The 14,700-nt window shown below is 41.2% G+C and overlaps 1 protein-coding gene across 1 annotated transcript in view; it reads right to left on the bottom strand.

The window, feature by feature from the left end:
* The window catches only part of mast4 (microtubule associated serine/threonine kinase family member 4), a 275,602-nt gene that overhangs the window by 171,118 nt on the left and 89,784 nt on the right, over positions 1-14,700 (bottom strand).

Below are 14,700 nucleotides of genomic sequence, written 5' to 3'. Positions count from 1 at the left end.
GGGTTAACCTGCTGTAGTGTGGTAGTGAAAGGGTTAACGTTCTGTAGTGTGGTAGTGAAAGGGTTAACGTTCTGTAGTGTGGTAGTGAAAGGGTTAACCTGCTGTAGTGTGGTAGTGAAAGGGTTAACGTTATGTAGTGTGGTAGTGAAAGGGTTAACCTTCTGTAGTGTGGTAGTGAAAGGGTTAACGTTGTGGTAGTGAAAGGGTTAACATTCTGTAGTGTGGTAGTGAAAGGGTTAACGTCATGTAGTGTGGTAGTGAAAGGGTTAACCGTCTGTAGTATGGTAGTGAAAGGTTAACCATCTGTAGTGTGGTAGTGAAAGGGTTAACCATCTGTAGTGTGGTAGTGAAAGGGTTAACCATCTGTAGTGTGGTAGTGAAAGGGTTAACGTTCTGCAGTGTGGTAGTGAAAGGGTTAACGTTATGTAGTGTGGTAGTGAAAGGGTCAACCGTCTGTAGTGTGGTAGTGAAAGGGTTAACCATCTGTAGTGTGGTAGTGAAAGGGTTAACCTTCTGTAGTGTGGTAGTGAAAGGGTTAACCGTCTGTAGTGTGGTAGTGAAAGGGTGAACGTTCTGTAGTGTGGTAGTGAAAGTGGTTAACCTTCTGTAGTGTGGTAGTGAAAGGGTTAACCTGCTGTAGTGTGGTAGTGAAAGGGTTAACGTTCTGTAGTGTGGTAGTGAAAGGGTTACCCTTCTGTAGTGTGGTAGTGAAAGGGTTAACGTTCTGTAGTGTGGTAGTGAAAGGGTTAACCGTCTGTAGTGTGGTAGTGAAAGGGTTAACCTGCTATAGTGTGGTAGTGAAAGGGTTAACGTTCTGTAGTGTGGTAGTGAAAGGGTTACCCTTCTGTAGTGTGGTAGTGAAAGGGTTAACGTTATGTAGTGTGGTAGTGAAAGGGTTAACCATCTGTAGTGTGGTAGTGAAAGGGTTAACCGTCTGTAGTGTGGTAGTGAAAGGGTTAACGTTCTGTAGTGTGGTAGTGAAAGGGTTACCCTTCTGTAGTGTGGTAGTGAAAGGGTTAACGTTCTGTAGTGTGGTAGTGAAAGGGTTAACCATCTGTAGTGTGGTAGTGAAAGGGTTAACCGTCTGTAGTGTGGTAGTGAAAGGGTTAACCGTCTGTAGTGTGGCAGTGAAAGGGTTAAAGGGGGAGTGTCCTTGAGCAAAGACACTTAACCCGTATTTGCTCCTGATGAGCAGGTTGGCACCGCGCCCGGTTGTATCATGGAAAGGACACTTTAAAGGAACGAGGAAAGTAAAGGTCACTTTAAGGAAAGAACTGATGTGGTTCTTGTATAGTATAGTCTAGAAATAGCAAGTACAGCATAGGGATATATAGTAAATAGGGATGTCCGATATTATCGGCCTACCGATATTGGCATTAAAATGTGATATCGGAAAATATCGGTTTTCAAAAAAAAAACTTTTTTTTTTACATTTATTTAACCTTTATTTACCCAGGCAAGCAAGTAAGAACAGATTCTGATTTTATATTGTCAAAAGTATGCATAATGTTGTGTTAATTCCACGACAATTACCTGAAATTGTTCCGTTTTTTGGGGGGGGGGAACCTTGCATATATCGGTATCGGTTGATATCGGTTGATCATATCGGTATCGTAAATTAAGAGTTGGACAATACCGGTATAGGTAAAAAAGCCAATATCGAGCATCCCTAATAGTAAAAACTGTATATTGTATAGTAGTGTTGTACATAGGACCCAGTGCCTTAATTCGTAGCTAACATTGTATTGCATTATCTCAGGACTTTATCATGTCTATTTTATGTCTATTTTATTACCCGTTTATTATGTCTATTTTATTATTTAGTATTATTGGACAATCAAAGCGGGGCATGGCCACCCGCATTTCACTCTATGCCCCCTGGTATGTATGTGACAAAGAAACCTCTTGAATCTTGAATGAGGCCTAATTTGTAAAGCGCTTTGGTTAAAAGCTGTTATATAAAAGGTAGTCGTCCATTTACCATTTCCATGCAGGTGACAAAGGCATTACAATTACAGCGCGAGTCATTGAGAAACCCCAGAAGGCCCCCCTCGCTCAGAGCACAGCGACCACAGAGAATAGAGGTCAAATGACCTCACGGCCAAACAGTTCTCAGTGACAGAAACAGTGCAAGGTAAGATAATCCCGTCTCCTTCCCTTAACGCTAAACGTAAACGGGCCGCTAAAACCCCCTAATGCTAACTCTGCGTGGGCTGGACCGAATTACATTAGAGAGACACCGAGCCGGTTAAGGGATCAGCAGCGATGAAAATCCCGATGCCACACAATCATTACCGCGGCGACACATATCACTCATCGGACGAGGGGAGAGAGACGCACCGACCGCGTTCTATGTGGACGGCGGGACTATGAGGACATTTTTCATCACATTTCCCTGTGACTCTCAAAGAACACCTACGGGAAGACTGCAATTCGAAACTGGCCCCTACAAATGTCCTAACCCAGTTGTACAGTAAAGACCAAGTATGGCTTTGTCAGTATTCCAATGTACAGTGTGTCCCCCCCCCCTACCCTACCCAACCCCCCCCCCCCCCCCCCCCACCTCCAATGTACAGCCCCACCCAACCCCACCCCACCTACCCAACCTCCTCCAATGTACAGTTTCTATGTCAAAGGTATATACACTCTTTTTCTGGATTTTTTTTGTATCACAAACAGTACTGTATTTGCAAATCTGGTATGTCATAAATGTATAGATGTAGCAGTACTGTCTAACTATCTGTATGTCGTGTGTGTATGATGAATGGAAAATGGGGGACCCTGATGTAAACAAGACGAAAGTCTTTCTCTGGTCTGCATCCCCTTAACAATTGTATGTATTGAGCTGTACTGTACCCATTCTGCAATCTGTTAATAAACGTTTCAATCAATCAATCAATCAATCAATCAAAGCCCGTGTGAAAAGGGCAAAAAGAGCCAAATGCACTCCCAGTCTTGGCCGCTAGAGGGCAGCAGGGATTCAGCTACAGCCTCTCTATGACCACCACCAGACCATCTGTTTCACATACTGACATTACAGCCGCACTGGACTCAATAGAGGACACCGAGAGGCAAAGCGAAGGTTGGAATCACACAAAAGACGATCGCAGCTCACACACTGGATGATGTCTGGATTATTGTGTCATGGTCTTAAGGGCCATGTTTTTCTTCCTAGGAACTAATGACATCTTCATCCCACACCCGTGTGTGTATATACTTCCATTTCCTGTTGAAGGAAGCCCACAGAGGGACAGCCAGAGGAGGATTAACAGGCTCGGAAGGGAGGAGGAGGAGGAGGAGGAAGAGGAGGAGGAGGAGACGGGGGCTAAGCTTAGGTCGCTCTAACCCTCTGGCTCTTAGAATCAGGCCAGAGGTGAGAGACCTAGATGGAGAGACCACGATGGAGAGACCTAGATGTCCTCATCTACCCACGGTGTGGCTTTTCATCACATGTGGCTTTTCATCAGCCTCACTGTTTTCAAAAAAATTATAATAAATGTAATTAAAGAATCTCTGGCCTGTCAATCACTCACTTTGAAATGATCGATGACAGGACACTGCCTGACAAACACTCACCGTGTTTGACGTAAGGTTTTTAGACAAGCAAACTGTCACATACTTCCAACTATAGCAAGAGAGCATGTGTTGTCTCCAGTCGGATCAAACCAATGCGTCGTACACACAAAGCAGTATTTTTAGAGTGCAAATGTATGCAATGTATAATAGTACAATGTACTGAGTAATAGCGCTAATGAGATGTATGTACAGAGTTGTAGTATTAATATGTACAGTGATACAGGTATAAAGACACTATGGTAGTAAGTCATACTGGCCAGCAGCGTAACTAGTAAGTGTAGGTAAGGGATATGTACAGATATAGATATAGTATCTACAGATGTGTAAAAAGGATTATATACAGCATCATATCAAGGATGCTATCATACAGTCATAGTTACAGTATATGGATTATATGCAGGTGTATAAGTAGGTATATAGACAGATTATATGCAGGTATATAGAGAAGGAAGAGTATGATAACATGATGATAGCATGCATTTAATTACTTGTGAATTAATTAGTGAATCAAGTACAGCGGCCCACAGTACAAACTCCAAGAAACACTTAAAAGGAACACGCCAACTTTTTGGGAAATTAGCTTATTTGCCATCTACCCTGGAGTTAGACAAGCAGATACATACCTTGTTTTTTTTAAACTGAGCTTTTGAGGTGATGAAATCACTGCGCCCAGGCAGCAGTGGTTCGGCAAAAAATAGTTCCGAGTATAAATCCGTTTAGAAAACGAAAATGTCTAATTGTTCTTTTTTATTTCTCCACGTGATAAATACACAGGTCACAACATATTTACAGGAACGTTTTGGAGTTGTATTTGGAGTGTATTTCGTGACTGTTGGGAACTAGGCTACACCGGCACACCTACTTCAAGTTTAAGTTTCTTTATTAGTTGTCATACAAAAATACAGAATACTTTTATATGAAATGCTTCTTTCTGTTTTGCTCCTGAGAGTGTGCTAGATAAAAATAGATAAGTATAAAATAAGTATAAAATAAGTATAAAATAGAAAGTCAAGTATGTAAACAAGTGTAAACCAAAGTGTTCAATATACATATATACAATATACAATGCAGAGTAGAGAAAAAGTAACTGAGTTACAATACAATATAAAGTACAATGTAGAAATGGGATGAGGTACAACTTAGGGTAAGGTGCAATGAGGTAAGAGTTGTAATGCAAATCTCTTTACCAATAAATATGAAGTGTGTTAAAGTGTCTAAAGTGTGTAGAGTGGGTGCTGCAGTGAGTTGTTTGTTTAAAGTGAGTGTACGTGTGGATGTGTGTGCTGTGAGTGTATTTGATGCAGACTACAAAGAGTGACACGTTCAGCCGAACGCACAATTGGAGGGGGGCTCCCCACCCTCCAGAACATTTACAACAAGCGTTGCACGGGCAAGGCTAAGAGAATCATTAAAGACTCCAGTCACCGAACAACTGCCTCTTTGAACTGCTGCGGTCAGGCAAGCGATACCGGAGTCTCAAGGCGAGCACAGAAAGACTCAGAAGAAGCTTCTATCCCCAGGCCATCAGGCTGCTAAACGAACAATGAATGAACACTACACAACAACAACCACCAAACGCACATAGCACACACATCCACACGCACACACTCACTTTAAACAAACACACTGTAGCACCCACTCCACACACTTTATAGCACACACCCACTTTAAACAAACACACTGTAGCACCCACTCCCCACACTTTATATTTATTGATGAAGGATTGCACTACAACTCGTACACCTTACTGTAAATTGTACCTAAAAATTGTACCTCATCCCATTTCTGCTTTGCACTAGATAGTACTGTACATTAGTACACTGCATAGTATTGTATATTATATGGTAACTCAGAACATTGTACATATGGCTATACCGAACACTGTGACCTCATTTTTCTTCTTTCTTTTTCTTCTTCTAAATTACATGCTATATTATGTTATTTGATACTATCTTGTCTAGCACAGTCTCTGGAGCGTAACAGTAAGAAGCATTTTGTATGAAAGTATTCTGTACTTCTGTATGACAACTATTAAAGAACTTGAACTTGAACTTGTTACATAGTGTTATTGTCGTTGAGCATCCTGATGGCCTAGGGATAGAAGCTCCTTCTGAGTCTCTCTGTGCTGTAGTCCCTGACCCCTGACCTCCTGAAGTCCACAATCATCTCTTTTGTTTTGCTGACGTTCAGGGAGAGGCAGTTCTCCTGACACCACCGTGCCAGAACCTCTACCTCTTCCAGGTAGGCCCTCTCATCGTTTGCAGAGATCAGGCCCACCACTACTGTGTCATCAGCAAATTTGATGATTGTGTTGTTGTTCCGCTGTGCCACACAGTCGTGTGTGTACACCGAGTAGAGGAGGGGACTCAGAATACAGCCCTGGGGGGCCCCTATGTTGAGGGTGATGGATGAGGAGGTGCAGTTGCCTGCTCTCACCACCTGGGGTCTGCCCGTCAGGAAGTCCAAGACCCACTGGCAGAGGTCATAGTTCAAGCCCAGGTCCCTGAGCTTGGCTATGAGTTTGGAGGGGACTATGGTGTTGAATGCTGAGCTGTAGTCGATGAATAGCATTCTCACATAGTTCCCCTGCCTCTTGTCCAGGTGTGATGCTGCTGTGTGCAGCACATGGGCTATGGCGTCCTCCGTGGACCTGTTGGGGCGATATGCAAATTGCAGGGGGTCCAGGTTGATGGGGAGGGAGGAACAGATGTAGCCCTTCAAAAGCTTTTTATTTCCAGTGAATGACGCTAAGCTAGGCTAACGGTGCGGCTGTTCCCTAAGCCTAATGGAAGCACAGAGAAGAAAAGGGTATGTATCTGCTTGTCTAACTCCAGGGTAGATGGCAAATAAGCTAATTTCCCAAAAGGTTGGCGTGTTCCTTAATGCAATAAAGAATACAATGAATTAGTCAGATAGATTCAGAACATAGAGTACAGGACAGCGTTGGATCGGAAGCAACGGCTGTGATTGGAGGATCAAGAAAAGAGGGCGGGGCTCGAGATGGGTCCGTTGGGCAAGCGAAATTAACCCTTTCACTACCACACTACAGACGGTTAACCTTTCACACCGTCTGTAGTGTGGTCGTGAAAAGGGTTAACCTTCTGTAGTGTGGTAGTGAATAGGGGTGGGGGGAAAAATCGATACGTAGTATCGCTATACTTTACGTGGCGATACTGTATCGATACAGGGACGCCAAGTATCGATATTTAATTATTCATAAAAATATATATATATATTTTTTTTTGTATAAGGAAGTTGCATTGTTCATTTCAATACCTGTAATAGTACAGTAATCCACACACACACACACATGTGCATTCAGTTAAGTTGGAATATGACTGTAATACAAACAGTTTACATCTGTCTGCTTGAGAAAATACCATGTTCTGCAATACAAATGATTGAAGTGAGATGAACAGACTGAACTTTATTTTATTAGATAAAACATGTTGACAAAGTTTTACTTTGCAGTTGAAAAAAGGTAATAAATAAAAGTTGATAAAAAAAAAAAAAAAACGCAATACTCAGCGTATCGCGATATATTTAGTATCGCGATACTATCGTATCGTGATGCAAGTATCGCGATAGTATCGCATCGTGAGGTCTCTGGTGATTCCCACCCCTAGTAGTGAAAGGGTTAACCCTTTGTTGTGTGACAGTGAAAGGGTTAACCTTCTGTATTGTCAGAGTGAAAGGGTTAACCATTTGGTAGTGTGGTAGTGAAAGGGTTAACAATTTGTTGTGTGGCAGTGAAAGGGTTATTACCTTTCTGTATTGTCGCAGTGAAAGGGTTAACCATTTGGTAGTATGGTAGTGAAAGGGTTAACCTTCTGTAGTGTGGTAGTGAAAGGGTTAACCCTTTGTCGTGTGGCAGTGAAAGGGTTATTACCCGTCTGTATTGTCGCAGTGAAAGGGTTAACCATTTGGTAGTGTGGTAGTGAAAGGGTTAAGTCTGATCAAAATTGGGTACAGCGTGTCTGCCAGGCAAACGCCACACACGCGCCCTGGCACGTCCGGACGGAACCATTTACACACAAAGGCGCTTTTGACATAATATCAGATTTGCAACACAACGCCCGAGGAAGCAGAATGGTGTCAGTATCTCTCTCCATTCCATCTTAATGATTTGGCAATCGACTGCGCGGCACCAAGCAGGAGAGCCGTGAGGAACACTTGGAAGTGAAGTAGGGCTGACCCCTATTAGTCGATTAGTCGACTAATCGGTCGAAAGGAGCCGTAGTCGACTGGCAAAATTATAACTTTTTTATTTTTATTTTTTATTTTTTTTAAATCATTCTTTCCAAAAGAAAAGAGGCCTAGAAGCGTGGCTAACGATAATGGCACGCATACCAGAGGCTAACTGTCTACGAAAACAGGCACAGAGGCACTGAAAGAGGATTTCACCCGTCTAATGAACACACTAGACTAGACAAATATCAAGATGTATCCATCAGTGGACCAATTGCATGCTTTTGCAGAGGACAAGAAGCCTTCAGTCGACTCCTTCAGACATTAAGCACCCCCCCACAGCCCAAATGGAATGATAAAAATTAAATTAAAAATAATAAAAAATTTAAAATATTATACTTTTTTTATTATTATTATTATTTTGTCGACCAATAGTCGACTAATGGCAAATTTTGGCCAATCATAGTCGACCATCCAAATCCTTAGTCGGGGACAGCCCTAAAGTGAAGCAACGTGAGTGTTGCTACGGAACACTGGGATTCCGTCCGACGTCTGAAGTTACACGAAACTACTTTAACTAAAGGGGCCGACGAGATGTGCGCCTTAAAGGTGCTGTACGCGGTATTTTCTTTGTTCTACAATGAATGAATGACATTTTTGTTTCGTGTCATGTCTGACGACCCATCCCTTACGGGATTATATAAGACACCAAAAACAACAATTGAACATAACAATCACTTCCCAAGGTTTCTAAGCTACACCGTGCACACCATCAGAGGACCAAATACATCACATATGTTATTTTCGTGCGTTTATCCCAAGCTTTCTCTAAATATTCAGCAAAAACCCTGTGATAAAATATTCCCTTTTAATCTATCTGCATCACTAAACCACATTACACCGGTCAAATAACTTAGTTTTTACGTAACTCATAGTATAGTGGACAATAAAACATCAAATGAAACTCATTCTCAATATCGATACCACAGTAAATACAGATGCGCTCCTCTTCTGTGACATCACTTCTACATGTTAAAAGAACACGCTAACATTTTGGAAAATCCAGAGAGAGACAAGATAGATAGATACCAGTTTCCTCTCTCTGCGTTCAGTAAGAAAGCTATCTGGCTGCACATTAGCCTAGCTTAGCACAAATGAATGTAAGCGGACATGGCCGGTTAGCCTAGGCATTGTCCAACTAACACCGCTCCCCCGAAGGCTAACCGGCCATGTCCGCTTCCATTCATTGTGCTAAGCTAGGCTAACGTGCAGCCAGATAGCTTTCTATTGTACGCGCACAGAGAGGAAACTGGTATCTATCTTCTTGTCTCTCTCTCTGGAGAAGACGGTAAAGCTAATTTCCCCAAATCTTGGCGTGTTCCTTTCAAATAATAGCTCTACATTCTGACAGCCATCACTGATATCTAGAGTGTCTGGTCAGTAACATGGGTCTCTCTCGGTCCCTCCGCTCTGCAGTAAACACAACATAATTTTTTTTCTGGTATCCCGTTCCCACTTTAACCAATCAGGAGAGAGAACAACGCAGTGCAAAAATGGTCAGATGAAAACTAGTATATTCTTTACATCCCTAGTATATTCTTTACACCCCTAGTATATTCTTTACATCCCTAGTATATTCTTTACACCCCTAGTATATTCTTTACATTACTAGTATAATCTTTACATCCCTAGTATATTCCTTACAGCCCTAGTATATTCTTTACATCCCTAGTATATTCTTTACACCCCTAGTATATTCTTTACATTACTAGTATATTCTTTACATTACTAGTATATTCCTTACAGCCCTAGTATATTCTTTACATTACTAGTATATTCTTTACATTACTAGTATATTCTTTACATCCCTAGTATATTCCTTACAGCCCTAGTATATTCTTTACATTACTAGTATAATCTTTACATCCCTAGTATATTCTTTACATTACTAGTATAATCTTTACATCCCTAGTATATTCTTTACATTACTAGTATATTCTTTACATCCCTAGTATATTCCTTACAGCCCTAGTATATTCTTTACATTACTAGTATAATCTTTAAATATGCTGCTCCTTCATCCTGGAACAAGATACAGGAGGACCTAAAATTACCAGGACTGGTCACCCTCGGAGAATTCAAAGCCATTTTAAAATCCCACAAACTCAGTTCCCTCGGACAGTGCAACTGTGTTTGATAATTTGCCTGCTTGATAACTTGCCTGCAATTGGAGCTTGCTGTGAATGTTTTTATCTGTATTTTATTGTGATGTTCTTTTTTATGTTGAAACTTTCTGCTGCCTTGCTTGGCCAGATCGCTCGTGAAAAAGAGATTTTAATCTCAATGATGCTTATCTGGTAAAATAAAGGATTTGATTGATTGATTGACTAGTATATTCTTTACATTACTAGTATAATCTTTGCATCCCTAGTATATTATTTACATTACTAGTAAAATCTTTACATTATTAGTATATTCTTTACATCCCTTGTATAATCTTTACAGCCCTAGTATAATCTTTACAGCCCTAGTATAATCTTTACAGCCCTAGTATATCCTTTACAGCATTAGTATACTCTTTACAGCCCTAGTATAATCTTTACATTACTAGTATATTATTTACATTACTAGTATTCTTTACAGCCCTAGTATATTCTTTTATTTACAGCATTAGTATAATCTTTACAGCCCTAGTATAATCTTTACAGCATTAGTATATTATTTACATCCTGTGAACAATAGCGTATCCAAAGTGTTAGAGGTGAAACAGCTCTATATAGAACTAACAGCTAACAGCTCTATATAGAGATAACAGCTAACAGCTCTATATAGAGCTAACAGCTAACAGCTCTATAGAAAGCTAACAGCTAACAGCTCTATATAGAGCTAACAGCTAACAGCTCTATATAGAGCTAACAGCTCGATATAAAGCTAACAGCTCGATATAAAGCTAACAGCTCTATATAGAGCTAACAGCTAACAGCTCTATATAGAGCTAACAGCTCGATATAAAGCTAACAGCTAACATAAAGCTAACAGCTCTATATAGAGCTAACAGCTAACAGCTCTATATAGAGCTAACAGCTAACAGCTCTATATAGAGCTAACAGCTAACAGCTCTATATAGAGCCAACAGCTAACAGGTCTATATAGAGCTAACAGCTAACAGCTCTATATAGAGCTAACAGCTAACAGCTCTATATAGAGCCAACAGCTAACAGGTCTATATAGAGCTAACAGCTAACAGCTCTATATAGAGCTAACAGCTAACATCTCTATATAGAGCTAACAGCTAACAGCTCTATATAGAGCTAACAGCTAACAACTCTATGTGGAGTTTGATTGATTGATTGAAAACTTTATTAACAGATTGCAGAATGGGTACAATACAGTACGGCTCAATACACACAATTGTTAAGGGGATGCAGACCAGAGAAAGACTTTCGTCTCGTTTACATCAGGGTCCCCCATTTTCAATTCATCAGGAATTGAGCTACTGTAACATCTCTATGTAGAGCTAACGGCTAACGGCTAACAGCTCTATGTACGCTAACAGCTACTGTATATATTAGCCACAACCGCCAACAGTGGTATAAAGAAGCTCTTCGTCATGCATATCAAAGAGGCTTGTTGTGTAACACTGAGGAGGATGTTCACTTATTTACTTAGTCTATGGCCACTGACCTCACATAACCAAATGTATCATGCACAAGCCAATTGGGCGTGTGTACTTTACCCCAACTGCTTAAGATAAGATAAGATAAGATGAGATCCCCTTGGGGAAAATGTGGGTGTCATAGCAGCATGGGGGAGGGGGGAGGGGAGGTACAAGTATGGGCAGGGTAAAGTAGTAGAAAGACATACATACTCTGTATAGGCAATCAAATTTGATCTGAATATAAAAATATGAGTAAAAAATAAACAGTGTAAACAATAGAATTAACTCTGAATATTAAAAAAAAATGAAATACAGTGTAAAGAAAAAGGTACAGATGCTTCTCTCTCTCTCGTGTGTGTGTGTGTGTGTGTGTGTGTGTGTGTGTGTGTGTGTGTGTGTGTGTGTGTGTGTGTGTGTGTGTGTGTGTGTGTGTGTGTGTGTGTGTGTGTGTGTGTGTGTGTGTGTGCGTGCGTGTGAGTGTATATTCAGGTGGGTCTCTCTTCCTGCCGTCTCTTCACTCAACCCTCTATAATCCCCCCCTTTTCGCAGTGCAAATAACCACGCAGCCAGACCCTGTGATCCAAAGCCCTGTTTTGATTGATTGAAAACTTTATTAACAGATTGCAGAGTGGGTACAATACAGTACGGCTCATTACACACAATTGTTAAGGGGATGCAGACCAGAGAAAGACTTTCGTCTTGTTTACAATCAGGGTCCCCCATTTAAAAAAAAAAACGGCTGGATGTCATTTTGCCAAAATCAGCGCGGCTGTGAAGTCTTTCACCTTTTACACGTCTAGCTTTGGCACGGATTGATTGTGTAGATCGCTAGCGTGGCAAACAAATGCAAATATATTGTAGGAGTCTGCCCCGTCGTCGTTCTGACCAGGATTACGTTGATGCGAGCGGACGTGAAACACATCTATAACCCCCCCCCCCCCCCGCCTGGCCTCCGCACCGCTCTGCCTCTGCCTCGGCCCACAGCAGTATAATAATCCTCTCGGTTGCATCCCGAGTCTTACGGGTTAAGACCCAGAGGATCGCCGGGGGAAACAGGATGCCGGGGAGGATAACTGGTGCCCTGCCTTCCTCACGGTCAACCCGTTTCCTTCCCAGAGAGCCAGCAGCACGCCCGGCGCGGCGAGGAAACCGCTATTTAGAGACGCCTCGCAATTTATGGGAAGGGGCGAGGTGTATATAAGAACATTTAGGGGGAGGGTATAGCGCTCTTGATTACTATACCCAACGGGAGGCGGGGGGATAGGGTGTGTGTGTGTGTGTGTGTGTGTGCGGGTGTGTGTGTGTGTGTTAGTGTTGTCAAAAATATCGAAAAATCGATACATATCGATTCTGAATATTTAAAACGGTTTCAATACTCATTTCCCGAAATATCGATATTTAATTATTCATAATTTTAATATATTTTTTTTTTGTATAAGGAAGTTGCATTGTTCATTTCAATACCTGTAATAGTACAGTAGTCCACACACACGTGCATTCAGTTAAGTCGGAATATGACTGTAATACAAACAGTTCAGTTTGTCAGGTGCATGCAACACAGATTACAGTGTTTACATCTGTCTGCTTGAGAAAATACCATGTTCTGCAATAAAAAATTATTGAAGTGAGATGAACAGTTATTTTTAAATGTGTGATCTAAAGATAAACAAAGGGTTTTAAAAGTGTTATATTTATCTTCTCTTATAGTACCAGAGAGAAGCTGAGGAGAATCAACCAGCAACAAAAGCAAAATGTATATATATATATATATATATATATATATATAAAATAATAAAAAAAAAAAAAAAAAAAAAATGTCCCTGTGGTATCGAAAATGGTATCGAATATCGATACTTTTCAAGGTATCGTATCGAAGTTCGAAATTCCAGTATCGTGACAACACTAGTATGTGTGTGTGTGTGTGTGTGTGTATGTGTGTCCGTGGGGGGGGGGGGGGGGGGGGGTCAAGTCAGCAGGGTTAAATTCTCCAGCACGCAACTCAAAACACCTACCTGCTTGAAACACACCTTTCACCTCATTCAGGAGGTGAAATTATCCACAGTCTAAACATAATGTTTACTGACTCTTAATTCTGCATTTTCCACAGTGGGGTTTTTTCTTCATACTGTAGCTGCCAGTCTCCAACACACACACACGCACACGCACGCACTCACACACACACGCACACACACACACACACACACACACACACACACACACACACACACACCACGGTGTTGTGCAAAGAGAAATGTGTGACATTTCGTTTTCGGTTTTCTGTGACATAACAAATATATGGTAGAGGACGTATATTATAAAAACTCTTAACGTGGCTGACATGCATCGCTCTTTAATCATCAAATGGCCTTTGAAAATATGTGCAAATATTGAATCAGCTGTGGTTTGTGGGAAGCAGGTAAACTGGTGGTCCCTCCATCCAGACTGAAGACTAAGAGTGTCTTTACAGTCACTGCCCCAAAGCTGTGGAATGGCCTCCCTGTCTGCCTTTAAAGGAACACGCCAACATTTTGGGAAATCACCTTACCGTCTTCTCCAGAGAGAGACAAGAAGATAGATACCAGTTTCCTCTCTGTGCGTTCAGTATAGAAAGCTATCTGGCTGCACGTTAGCCTAGCTTAGCACAATGAATGGAAGCGGACATGGCCGGTTAGCCTTCGGGGGAGAGGTGTTAGTTGGACAATGCCTAGGCTAACCGGCACTGTCCGCTTCCATTCATTGTGCTAAGCTATAGGCTAACGTGCAGCCAGATAGCTTTCTACTGAACGCACAGAGAGGAAACCGGTATCTATCTTCTTGTCTCTCTCTCTGGAGAAGACGGTAAGCACATTTCCCCAAATGTTGGTTTTTGTTCACCATGTTAAAAACCTACCCGTTTACCCCGCAGGCCTTTTAGCTTTAAAACTGAGCTTATTTTTTTCTTCTGGATAGTCTTATCTCAAACCTACCCTGTTTCATGTTGTGTATTTTTATATTTCTTATTTTTTTTTTATCTTACTTGTTATTCTATTTGTCGTATTTGTATTGCTTTCTTTACCATGTTTTATTATAGTTCCGTTTATATGCACTTAGGTGCAACCACAGTTGTTTTAAATACGCTTTAGAAATAAAACTTACTTACTTGCTGGGTTTATTGTAGCAACAAAGTAAAGAAGGCCTCGTCAGCCAAAGCAAGAAACCAAAAACACAGCAGAGTCTATTTTTAGAGGATCTGGGCAACTTTATCCTCCTGTGCATATAGTGAGTTGAAATGTGGGAGA

Source organism: Notolepis coatsorum (assembly GCF_963971535.1).
Source record: "Notolepis coatsorum genome assembly, chromosome: 11".
Taxonomy (NCBI): Eukaryota; Metazoa; Chordata; class Actinopteri; order Aulopiformes; family Paralepididae; genus Notolepis; species Notolepis coatsorum.
The sequence above is the reverse complement of the archived record's forward strand: the minus strand, read 5'-3'. Positions and strand labels throughout refer to the sequence as shown.